The sequence below is a fragment of the Antechinus flavipes genome, chromosome 1 (assembly GCF_016432865.1).
Source record: "Antechinus flavipes isolate AdamAnt ecotype Samford, QLD, Australia chromosome 1, AdamAnt_v2, whole genome shotgun sequence".
NCBI lineage: Eukaryota > Metazoa > Chordata > Mammalia > Dasyuromorphia > Dasyuridae > Antechinus > Antechinus flavipes.
The window spans coordinates 305,236,732-305,249,840 of NC_067398.1; the positions used below are offsets into that span (position 1 = coordinate 305,236,732).

At 36.5% G+C, this 13,109-nt stretch overlaps 1 pseudogene; it reads left to right on the forward strand.

Annotated features, from left to right (window-relative positions):
• Positions 1–660: 660 nt before the first annotated feature.
• The window catches only part of LOC127545432 (small ubiquitin-related modifier 2-like), a 95,470-nt pseudogene continuing 83,021 nt past the window's right edge, over positions 661–13,109 (forward strand).

The following is a 13,109-nucleotide window of genomic DNA, read 5'->3' on the forward strand; positions in this document are numbered from 1 at the left end:
AAAATTAACCAACCTTACCCTCAAATGGATTGGCCACCACTCCCTGCTTTTTCTTTCTAATTGTCAATTATTTTAGTTCTGTATCAACCCACTTTGGGAGGGAGTGAAAGATAAAGCAAATTGCTTTTCCCACTACTACTTCATCATGTGTACAACACTTTAAGGTAGACAATGTACTTCAACATACATTATCTGTTTTGATCCCTGTATTACCCTGTATATACCCTATTTAGAGTAGGTTCTTTTTTGTGATCAAAAATTTCCCTGGTATGTAAATGACTTTAAGGATGAGAAATCTTCTACCAGTGCAGATCAGTTACTGGTCTGCAAATTATAATGTTACCCTTCTGAGGCACAAAAAATCATGCTAGAGTCTTATAGCCATTATATTTCAAGTATAGGAACTGAACTAGGTCTTCCTGACTCCAGGAACAGCTATCTCCAAGGGTAGACTGACTACTACCACTATCATCTACACCATTTCACAAATAAACAAACTAAGTTTCTTCAAGGACAAGTTTTCTCTTTCTCCTATTTCTCCTTTTCCTACTTCTTCTCATCCTCCACATCCTCTTCCTTTTGCTTCTACATTCCCTCAGTGCAGTCCTTTTTAGTGCCTCTTTTGTGCAGCTGCAGCTGAAGAGAGAACCTAGACTCTTCATGGCTGACAAGATGCCAAGGGAGCAAATTGAGACTAAAAACAGTGGCCACATTAATTTGAAGATGACAGGGCAAAATGCTTTCTTGGTACAGTTTAAGATTAAGATACCACTTAGTAAACTAATGAAAGCCTATTGTGAATGAAAGGGTTTGTCAATGAGGCAGATCAGATTCCGATTTCACGGGCAGCCAATCAATGAAACAGACACACCTGCACAGTTGGAAATGGAGGATGAAGATACAATGAATGTATTACAGCAACAAATAGAAGAGTTTGCTAAAAAAAAAAAAAAAAAAATTTAAAAAAAATTTAAAAGTGAATCTGCAATTCTAGTCCTGAATTGTTCTGTAAAAATGTTCTTTTTTTTTTCTTCTCGTTATTGGAATGCTCATTCAACTTTTATCTTTATATTCCAGGAAATTATTTTGCTCTCTCTATTCAATAACAACAAACCCACCAAAAAATCCTTGCATATCTTGATTGAATAATTTCAACACTTGTTTTTTATCACTGTAAAATTAAGGAAGTACAAAACTATTATATGTAGGGCAAGATCTGTCTTTCAATAGGGATGTTACTATAAAAATCATCTTAGATATGTTTCCCTTCAAGTCAAATATCTTGTTTATATAAATAAACTTTTTGTTTAAAATTACATATAGGAAAGGATTAGAGCATTTTCTCAACTCTAGAATGGTAATAAGTGGTGGAGATGAGATATGGAACTAGATCTTTTCTGTCTTTAAGTTCAAAACTTCTAACTCTCACTTTTTTTGGCTTCCTGAAAGACTCAGCTTAAATCTCCCTTTCTATAGGCTTTTCCTAATCATCCACTCCATCTCAGATCATCTTTCTCCATTATGTGTACAATTCAGATGCACTTGATTATATTCTTCATTGAATAAGCTCTTTGAGGGTAGGACCTGTTTTATTTTTTCCTTTTCTTTATATATCCAGGGTTTAACCCAGTGCCTGACAAATTTAAGTGCTTAATCAATGGCTGTTGACTGGACTTTACAATTATACTATATAACCTAAGCCAGGCATCCAAACAAAGGAATAAAAAGGATAAAAAAAAATTAAAAGTTTACAAGAAATCATGGAATAAAACAGATAGTATCAATATCACTGAAAGTTTTCTCTGGTTTTCAAAGTGGTTCTACTTGTAGTATTTCAAATGTAGCAGGAAAGTAAATCAAAAATCCTATCATTCAAGATCTGTTCTTAGTTCACAGTGTGAAGAGAATTGAACTCAGCTCAGAGAGAAAATAATAGCTTATACTTAGTTCCCTTCACAATTTTCTCCAGGGCTAGTTGTTGTAGAGTTATTTTGCTTTTTAATTTTTTTCTTCATCTCCCTTATCTCAATAAGATATGAATTTACTTCAGTTGAAACAATGACATTAAAGTAAATTTAAGTATATAAATATAGCACCAAAAGTCTATCCCCACAATATTTCTGGGATATAAGTGCTAAATTATCCTCATTTTCCAGAGAAGAAAACTGAAGCAGACAGAGGTTAAGGCAATTGTACAGAGCCAAACAGCTAGTGAGTGTGTAAGGTCAATGTTGAACTCAGAGCTTCCTGATTCCAGACTCAGTTCTCTATCCACTGAACAACCCTACTGCTTCTATATGGTATTTATATGGCGCTTGAATGTTTGTGAAGTGTTTTACATTTATTATTTCTTACAACACCTCTGTAAGGAAGGTGATATTATTTCCTTCTTGGAAACCAAGGGAAGTTAACATGCCTACAATCAGTGAATAAGGCAGATTTTGAACTCAGGTCTTCCAGCAGTTTATTGGCTTCTATGTAAGTGGACAGCTTCAAACATTTATTATATGCTGACTACATTCAAAGCACTATGCTAGAATAGGAATTGCAAAGATATATTTGGAAATTATTCCAATGTTTTGTTTTGTTTTTCTCTAGAAATGAAAAGAGCACAGAATACAAAGAATATATTATATGATACATATTTCCTCTCTATAATACCTCAACTGTCCATCTGATTTTTCTTTCCAAATAAAGTAGCTATAGCCTCCTGGGTCAGCCACATCCCCTTTCCACAGAAACCTGAACATAGCCACAGCATAAGCAACTATTTCCCAACTTTTCCTAGTGATATGAGTTACTCTCTTCCCCAGTCAGGAAGAAGCTATTATCATTTAATTTCTACACTATCTAGTTCATTTCCCAACTTCTGGATCCTGGTCTGGAACTTGGTGTGCCACCTGATTCCTTGAGTTCTCTGGTCTCCTTAAGAAGAATCCCCTGATAAAAGATCTGATTACGATGAAGATTTTTGCTAAGTTCTTTTCAGGACTTAACCCCACTATGAGGTACTCTCTTTTGCCTCATAGTCCCTTCACTTTAAGGGAAATTTTCTCCTTACTCTAGCTAACTAACTCTGTGGTTAGTCTAACTTTCCAGTCAATGGCTTACTCCCACCTCACAAAATATTTCCTTTCTCCTGATTAATTGTAAGTTCCTCTGGGGAACTATATGTTTTCCTAATTTTATTTCATATTTGCTACTCTTATTTTTGTCTGTTCCTTCTTTCCATAAATAAATCTACCTCAAAGAGGACTGCCATTGTGATTTTGTCACATGATTATTTTAAACTAGGTATTGCTATCTTGACCTTATCGTTAGGATTACTGCATGGCTGTGTATTTGTCAAGTATACTATCTAGTCACCTCCTGAAAGAATCTCAGAATTACAGGATTTAATGCTGGGAAGGACCATCTTAGTCAATCCACGTGCTAGTGTGGAAACAAACTAAGAATTCAGTAAATCTCAATGGAGGGTAGCAGAACTGGGTTTTGAACGTGGTCTTCTGATTATAAACCTCATGCTCCAGCTTCCTTAGTCAATACCACCATTAATCCCCTCCACCACACAGCCCAACTTTTTAAAAGAGATATTTCACCCTCTCAGAAGATTTATCACAGCATCTCTATGTCAGAGGAGCTTCATAAATCATAAATGACTCCAGGAAAGTGAGTTAATATATTCCTACAAACAGGTTATCCAAATCACCCTCTTGTTCAAGTCCATTTAAAATTTGTTTTGACCCTGAAATGTGCTTGTTCTAATTCACCTTCCTCCTCCTCTCCTCTCCTCTCCTCTCTCTTCCTTTCCTTCCCTCTTCCTTTCCCTCTCTCTCCCTCTCTCCTTCTCTCCCTCTTTCCCTCTGTCCCTCTCTCTCTCCTTCCTTCCTAAAAATTTGTTAAAAACAAAAGAAACTCAAGACACTCATTTGAAAACCCATATCTTCAATTTAAATGGGTGATTCTTGCCTGGGATAGTGTACCTAGAGTTAGCTTGGACATCATCTTAGAACCAGACTTGGAATTTCCCCTGCTAGACCAGGATGGACTAGTTCAAGCAAGCAGGTGTTGTGAATGAATATTCAAGAGCAAGATTGGGGGAGGGGAGCTGGACTAGAGAGCAGCTGCCAAGTGCGGCTAATTAGAGTCGAGGATTGGGCATGTGCTAGGTCAGGAAGGCTGATGATCCAGTCTGTGCTCTCTGAGCTAAGGGTGGTAGGTCAGCTGGGGATGAGCAGGATAATAGCCACAGATTCCTTACCAGAGTAGGCAAGCTAAGCAGGAAAAGTTACAGGTAGGGGTCATGAGAGAGCAGGCAGGTGTATGGTCAATAGTACATAGCTAGGAATAGTAAAACAAAAAGCAGACAAGACTGAGGACAAGAGGAATGGCTTAGATCACATGTATTAGTATAAGATATATCAGATTGCTTATTAATGTGGGGAGGAGGGAGGTAAGAGAGAGGGAGAAAAAATGGAATTCAAAATCTTCCAAAAATGAATGTTAAAAACCATCTTTCATATATAATTAGAAAAATAATATACTATTAAAATAAAATTTAAAATACATTTTAAAAAACAGAAATAAGTTGTATTGAAAGAGACTGCTACCCAAAGCTTGGCTGCTTGAGACTTCCTCAGGCACCCCACCAAAGTTTTAAAATGTTAAATGCAGGAGATAAGTCTGATTTCATCCTCTCCTTCAGCTGATTTCATTATCTCCTTCAGCTTTGGAGTTCTCACAACTTGTCTCTGTAGTCAAAAAGGTACTTACCTGGGGACCTAATTATTTAAGAAATATTAATCACCTATTATATTAAAGGCATATTATTTGCTGGTGTCTGTAAAAACAAAAAATGGCCTCATTTTTGACCTTAAAGAGAACACAATTCAGGGTATGGACCCATTCACAAGGCTAGATAATACAAAGTACTTACAGAGAGAACAAAACTACTTTAGGAAAATTTGAAGGCAAGAACACTTTCAATTGGGGATGGGTTTTAGGGAAAGAACAGACTAAATTAAATATATATGCGTTCCAATGCCACCTCTGAAACCTGCATGATTTTGAACAAGTTATTTAACCTCTCAATTTCTTCATCTGTAAAATTGGAGTGCTGAGAGCATCTAGCTCATAGGACTGTTGTGGAGGTCAATTGAGATAATTAAGCATGTAAAAGTGCAGATCTTATAACAACATACTTAGTTCCCGTGTATGTAAGTCAAGCACTGCTTGGAAATATTTTTTAATTTTTATAACTTTTTCTTTCATACTTTGTCCTCCTGCCTCTTTTATTCCCCAAACATTTGGTTTTCTTGCAGGAGGGAGGTTGTTTTAAATGAGACTGTTGATTTAGAAGGCCCTAGGAGGGAAATAGCCCCTTCCTGGGAGTTGGTGGGAATTGTACATGACTCAGACTCAGGGCACATATAATACATTCTTTTAAATTGCAACTGCAGTTCAAACCTTGCTTATTTTCACCAAATGAGCAACTCTGGAATTAGAACAGCCAGTCACTGCATTTGCTAATCTCACTCAGGGGCTGCACCTGCATTTATTGCTTCTTTCTATTTTCATCCAACTATCAAGAAAAGAGATTTTTTACAGTGTTTGGAGACTACAGTGCTAAAAGCCCCTCTCCCTCTGGGCACTGAATAGCGGGCTCACAATCCTTCCTGACCTCATTGTGATGCAAGTTATCAACTCTATCATTGTTAACCCACTTGTTACTTGAGATCCCTAGATAGGCAGAGCCTCCATCTTGATATTTCAAAATCTGACAACCAATTCTTCATGTACCTTTTCCATATTCTCTTCAGAAGGAGCACTTATCAATCCAAGGCATTCTGACAGTCATTTTTCCCCCTAGAGCTCAATATTCTTTCTATCACAACATTTCCCACAAGAAAGGGGAGGAGGGATGGAGAAAATAAATGTACTCTATCCAAGGAATCATTTTCAACCAAAGGCCTGCAAGTTCACAGGTGTGTTCTGCAGGGGTATACTACTAATCTATAGAACCTGTGTGTAAAGCACCGGATTCTCTGGAGTGCTGATAAATCACGTGTTCCTTCTGACAGTGTAAAAACCACCTGGGAGTGTAAAACTGCTGGTCTTCCCTGCAGAGTGCTCAAAGTCATTAGTATAGCCCGAGTTCCATTCTCAATTACTTCAGACATTTAGAGAATTGGAAAAGGATCGAGTAGGTAAATATTGGGGGGTGGGAAGAATGGAGTATTCTCTCCCCCACACACATGTCAGCATAGCTTAAACAATAAACAAAATTTCTTCTCTCTAGATCCTCTTTCTATTTTACAATCAGCACTGAAACAACACAGAATTAACAAACAGGTTTACCAACCCCGGGCTCCTTGAATTGGTTGTGCCAGTGATGCTTAAAATCTGCTGTAATCTAAAATCTACACTTTCAGAGGAAACAGAATGCAAACACTGGCATTGTAAGTGCCCTTCAAAGAAGACCTGGATCTGTGAGTGGCCTCCAGAAATATAAGTTGCTTTGCATGTCACTTAGAGACTTTAGTCAATACTGAAAGTTTAAAGTGAAAAAGGGAATGAAAACAAGAACAATAACAACAACAACAACAAAAAAAAACATTTTTCCTCACCAAAAAGAATGAAAAATTTCTTAGAAATATAAAATGGCAACATAACACTCCAAGGAGGCTACAATTCTGTTCACACATAAAAACCTTTAAAATCTCAACCACCATCTATGGCTGGTTCATTTCCATAAGAAACAAATTGGTGGTTGATGCTGATGAAGGCAGCTGCACACTTTACTGCTAATAAGTGACACCAGGGGCCTTATTACAAAATATTTCTAAACATAAGAAATTCTGTAATGGGACCCCCAGGGGCCAAGCCCACAAATTGTGTACTCTCAGTGTGCTGCATACGCACAGTCACTTGTTTCCAAGGCAACTAATGCAGCGTATATGAGTGATTCAGAATTGCTGGCATGCAGAAATTAAGTAAGCCAGCAGACTTTATTTTTAGTCTGTGTGGTAGACTCTGCATATTATCAGCATTTAGCTTACTTCTTGTTTTCTAACAACAAGACCAAAAAAAAAAAAAAAAAAACAACAGATGTCTATAGTTTATCATGCAAATATTACATGGGAGCAATAATCATTATTAACAAACATAATCACCTAAAGTCGGGTGGAATATCACTCACTGCCAGTTTGTGCTTAATTCCCCATGTTCTGGATTCTAAAGGGGGAAACATCTATGTTCATCTGTTTAGTTTTAGGAAATAGATTTCAAGCATTGCCAATGCATGGAAATGAAATTCCATTCTTTCAATTTTGTCAACCTATTTTTAATCAAATAATCTTGGGCTGTCCATACTAGATAATTGATGTTCAGCCTCCAAACGCTTCCCAAAGATCTTCATTCCCCATCTACCTCTGAAATAGCTGATGAGTTACCCATCTTCATCAGTGAAAGATTTACCAGGAGATCCTTTACTGAGATAAAATCACAGGTCCAAACTAAAACTTAAGTGCCAGTTGTCACTACTTAACAATCGAGGAGCAACAGAGGTTGATATAGAGGGTTTACAAATAAGTAAGGTCAATAGCCTTAAAATAAATCCATGATTTGAGTTTGAGATTACTGCTATTAACTATTTGTCCCCTCTCTCCCTCTTCATGTGCGCTCTCTCCCTCCCCCCTTCTCCTCCTCCTCTCTCTCTCTCTTTTTCTCTCCCCCTCCCTCTCTCTTCTCTATTTTTGACTTCAACAATGTAAATTGCACCTGCCATGTGCCATGAGAGTTCAGAGGAAGGAGAGTTGATTATGAGTTGGAGTGATGGGAGAAGGCTTCATGGAGGAAATAGAACTTGACCAGGATGGGTTTTGGTAGGATTGGTAGGATTTTCATGAAGTTTTAAAAATTTAAAATGTAAATGCAAAATATATATAAACCAAAGACAAATTGCTCACAGATTTTCTTCCTTCAGGCACCTCTATTTTTTTCTTCCTTCATCAATTTACTGATGGAAAATACAATTTTTTTTACACTTTTTACACAAATTATATACATGGTTAGCAACAGATTGAGTCAGAAGAATTGAAAACACATCAATGACCCTATTTTCTGTAAGTAAGAAAAAGTGGGGAGTAAGGGGATGCTAACAGGTTGATTGCTTTGACCAAGTTTTTCAGAAGTTTCAATATTGGAAAAATTATACTTCTTAATCTCTAAAACAGAGGTGACTACTCTCTGCAAAAGTTTTGTCTCTCTTGTACTCTTGATCCTACCACCTTCCATATTCTCTGAGAATGCCCCTCAATTTCTCCTTTTTTCATTTTTAATATCTCCCTATAAATTGGCTTCTTGATGACCAAGAGCAATCTTAGATCTCCCTTATTTTTAAAACTAAACTAAAGAAACAAAAAAACAGAAAAAGAAAATAAAATCTTTCATTTGACTCCATCATTCTCTAAAGTTATTTTTCCATTTATTTTCTCATTTCACTGCCAAATTCATAGAAAAAGATTAATTTAAATTTGTTACTTCCATTTCATCATCACTCACTCTCTTCTCAACCTAATGCAATTTGACTTCTGACTTTACTTTATTGAAATTGCTTTCTCTTAGGTAAGCAATCTAAATCTGGATGGCCTCCTTCATTCTTCATCCTCTTTGAGTTCTCTGTAGCTTTTGATTCTGTTCACCAATTCTGGATACTTTTCCATAATACTATTTTTTCCTGGTTGTACAACTGCCTGACTCCTTTTCTCCTTTGTTGGATTATCATCCTTTTCCTACCCTCTAATCAAGAGTATTCCTAAAAGCTCATTCAAAGGCATTCTTCTCTTTCTCTTCTTTCTACTTTGATGATATCATCTGCTTCACTAATTCCAGTCATTATCTCTACACACAAAATTCCAGAATCTTAATGTCTAAGCCTAAACTCACTTTTTTCACTTTAATCCACTATTACCAATTTTCTGCTGGATTTTTTCATCTAATTGTCCCTCTGGTATCTCAAATTTAACGTCCTTGCCAATCAACCAATTCAGATCAAGAGAATGCCACAAATGAAAAATACACAGTCATTGAGGCAGGCCATTTTACTCATGATAAGCCCTAATTTTCTGAAGTTGTTTTCTTTTTACTAAACTTAACAATGCTTCTATAACTTCTATCCTCTTTTCCTAGTTCTTCATTCTGTAACCAAGTAAAACAAATATGTTGCTGTTGTTGAGTTGTTTTTCAGTCACTTCTGAGTCTTTGTGACCCTATTTGGGGTTTTCTTGGCAAAGATATTGGACTGGTTAGCCATTTCCTTCTCCAGTTCATTTTCTAGACGAGGAAAATGAGGCACAGTGTTTAATGGTTTGCCCTGAGTCACAGGACTACTAAATATGTAAAGTCAGATTTGAGCTCAAGAAGATGAGTCTTTCTAATTCCAGACCCAGCATTTTATCTACTGAGCCACATAGCAGTGCAAAACAAATATAAGGTGTCCACAAATTTTTAATTTAATCTTTAAGATTTCAGAACTTGAGAAGTACAAATGCTGAAAACTTACAAAAAACAACACTTGAAAGTTTTACTATTTAAATTTTAAAATATTTATATGTTTCTTACTTGAAGTAAGAATAACCACCGTCTTGCACTATATAACACTCTAATTGATTTTCAAATTTTGCAAAAATTTCATCATCAATGGCTCAGTGGATAAAAGGATTATATTATAATCTAAGCATTAAGATCATTTATAGAATAAAGTTTTGGTGAATAGGATTTATGTGACCCAACAAAAAAAAGTCTAATGGAGACAGAACAAAGCAAAGAGGACCTCCTTAACCCATAGATTGTTTAAAGAAATAATCTTCTAGAAATTGCCACACATGTAACACTTAATGGCAAGATGCCTTACAGTTAAATTTATATTTTTTGTATTATTAAGAATTTTCAATATTAAATAATGTAAAAGAAATTCAGATAATTTAGTTTTTAAATTATGTTTTCATAAACATCTTACATTTGTATATCAGCAGTTATTAAAGTTGAAAACTGAACTAATACTTTTGGGACACCCCATCAAATCTGTGTTCCATATGATAGTCCTTCGAGACCCCTAGAGGTCTGTTCTTTATTTCCTATCTTTAAAAATTATTCTTTCAATCTATATACTTTTAGAGAATGCCTTTAACCCCTATACTGTCTGTTTTGTTTGCTTTTCTTTAACCCCTCTCCAACTTATCAATGGCTTCCATAATATTTTGCATGCAAAACCAAATAGAATATTACTTATGTGATCTAAACATAACAGGGTATGATCAAATTACCATTACCCCTGTTCCAGGCACTATTTTTTAATTCATGCAGCCAAAAATCATGTTAGCTTCTAGATAATAGAGATTGCTCCTTCAGTTGTACTTCCTTTAGCCTAGTTCTCCACACACAATATGCAATAAAGACTTTTTGAATTGAGTTGTTCCACCTACCTCTTCCCTAATTTTAATAGAAAAATATCTATTAAACTGGACAAGGCATGGTGAGGTAGAGACAGTGAAAGCAGTAAAAGAAGATTTAGACAACAATGAGATTAGAGAGTCCAAGTGCAACAAAGAAGACAAATCAGTTAAACTGATTAATTACTCTAATGGCATATAAGATATAAAAATTTTAAAAAAGAATCATAAGGTACAATGATCACTCTGAGAAGCTTATAGTTTACTTAAGACAGGAACCATATATTTTTCTAAGCCTTTAGAAAACTATTGTGTACCCAAGAGCTTCTTGATAGATATGTTCTTCATTTGATTTTTGTTCTTCATTCTTTGTTCTCAAAAAGGAAGAATGACATTAGGAGGGTGATGTCTTGACTTGTCCTGAATGGGATTTAAGCGAGGGAGGCCTGAGGAAAATCATCAGTCTCACTCTCTCCTCCAGAGACTTGTGGGTCTAGTGGCAAGACATAGATCAGGACAACTGGCAATGGCTTTGGATGCAGTAGGAGAAGGTTGAATTTGATGAAATGGAATTGGAGAATCAAGACATACATTTTCAACACTTCAAGAAGGAATAATTGCACCAGATTGGGATTGCCTCAATTTATTGTAAATCTAGAATTGGAGGGAATCATAAAGTTCATCTTGTTCAAATCCCTCATTTTACAGACAAAGAAATATAAATCTGTTAAGGTAAGTGATTTCCCCAAAGTCATACAGGTAGAAAGTACAGAATTGGCATTAAAGCTAGAATCTCTGACTCTGAAGTCAACACAGTTTCTACTGTGCAACAGATAGAAATCCTTCTACAATTTAGGAGATGATTTTTGAGGTAATTCTGCAATGAGAAAATTCATCATCCTGTGGCCAACCTTCTAATGAGATCCTACACTTGGATACACAAGTATATTATACCCATGGACAAGATAGTAAATAATGTTAGAGTCAGAGGAGCTCGGTTCAAATCCAGGTCCTACTATTTATTATCTCTGCGACATTAAGCAAGTCATGAGGGGGTTGGGTGGAATAACATGATGCTTATATATTAAATTGTAGAATGCAAAGAGTGGGTACAAATGGAATTACATCTCAGACATAAAATTCCTTAAGGGAATAAATTCTGATTTGTTCTTTTTTATATTTCCTATAACATCTGGCATAGAACCTTAAAATACAAGATATTCATACTTAGTTTATAGATGTAAAATTAGAACTGGAAGAGTCTTCAGAAACTATCCCAATCACCTCATTTTCCAGATGAGAAAACTGAAGCCCAGAAGGATGAAATGACTTATCCAATATCACACAAGTAGCAGAGCCAAGGTAATATAATTAAATAGTGTTTAACCAGTTACTAGGTATAGTTTACAAAATCACAGATTTTAGAGCTGGAATGTTCATAGGACTCCATATTTAGAACATCAAGGAATCTTAGAGGTCACCTAGTTTAATCATCTCATTTGACAGTAGTCAAAACTGAGACATAGCAAGAGAAAGCAATGTTTGCCTAAGAATATTCAAGTAGTAAGCAGAAGTACTAGATGTAAACATAGATCCTTTGACTCAAAATCCAGGATCTTTACCATATTGCACCCTACTAGTTAAGTATGCTAAGTGCTTAGGGAGATGCAAATTTTAGACATGGCCCATTCCTTCAAGAAGTTTACAGTCAAATAGGGTTTAAAACCAACAGAAACTACTAGAAAATACCAAACCAAATTTTATAGAATAAGCTTACCAGGAAGAAGAAAGAAAAGGAAGGAAGGAAGGAAGGAAGGAAGGAAGGAAGGAAGGAAGGAAGGAAGGAAGGAAGGAAGGAAGGAAGGAAGGAAGGAAGGAAGGAAGGAAGGAAGGAAGGAAGGAAGGAAGGAAGGAAGGAAGGAAGGAAGGAAGGAAGGAAGGAAGGATGGATTATAAAAAACTAAGGTATATGAATGAATCTATACATCATTGTGAGCTAAAATTAACAAGGATGGAGTCCTGGAAAAGGTGGGGCCTGAGCCAGGCAATACATAAGGAAAAGTACCAGAGCCCTTGATCATCTTCCACAATCAGCATCAGTGCTGGACACTCGGGCACATGCACAGTACCACTCCTGTGCTCATTCAGAGCATTTGTGAAGGAGTTCTTTCTAAAGAAAAGAAGAGAGGGAAATTAAGCAGAGGTCACGGCAGCCTCCTTCTCGAGGTTCCGTGGCTGCTAGAGCTAGCAAAGCACTCCAGTGCCTCACAGCGCACTGGTTAACATTCGAAAAAGCATCTGTCTTAGCCACTGGCAACAACTTTTGAAAACAAGCTGCACTTTGCATCTCTGAGTTTCACAAAAGATCACACAGCAGCCAACATACCAGAAGAGCTTCAAAAACAAATCAATGCTTGGCTCTCCTCCCAAAGCCTTTTCCCTCGGATGCATTATCATCGACAATGGAGCCAATATGGGCAAAACAGCAGCCAATTCGCGCAGGTTCTGTGTCCTTTATTCTGCACTTACTGGTACAGGGATTGTGTGTGGTGATGTTCCTCCCCCTCCCCCCTTTAAAAAGAATGACAAGAGAATTAAAAACACTTCCTGGCAAAGCCTGAAAATCTCCACTCATTTCAGGGGCTCTGTAAATCCTGC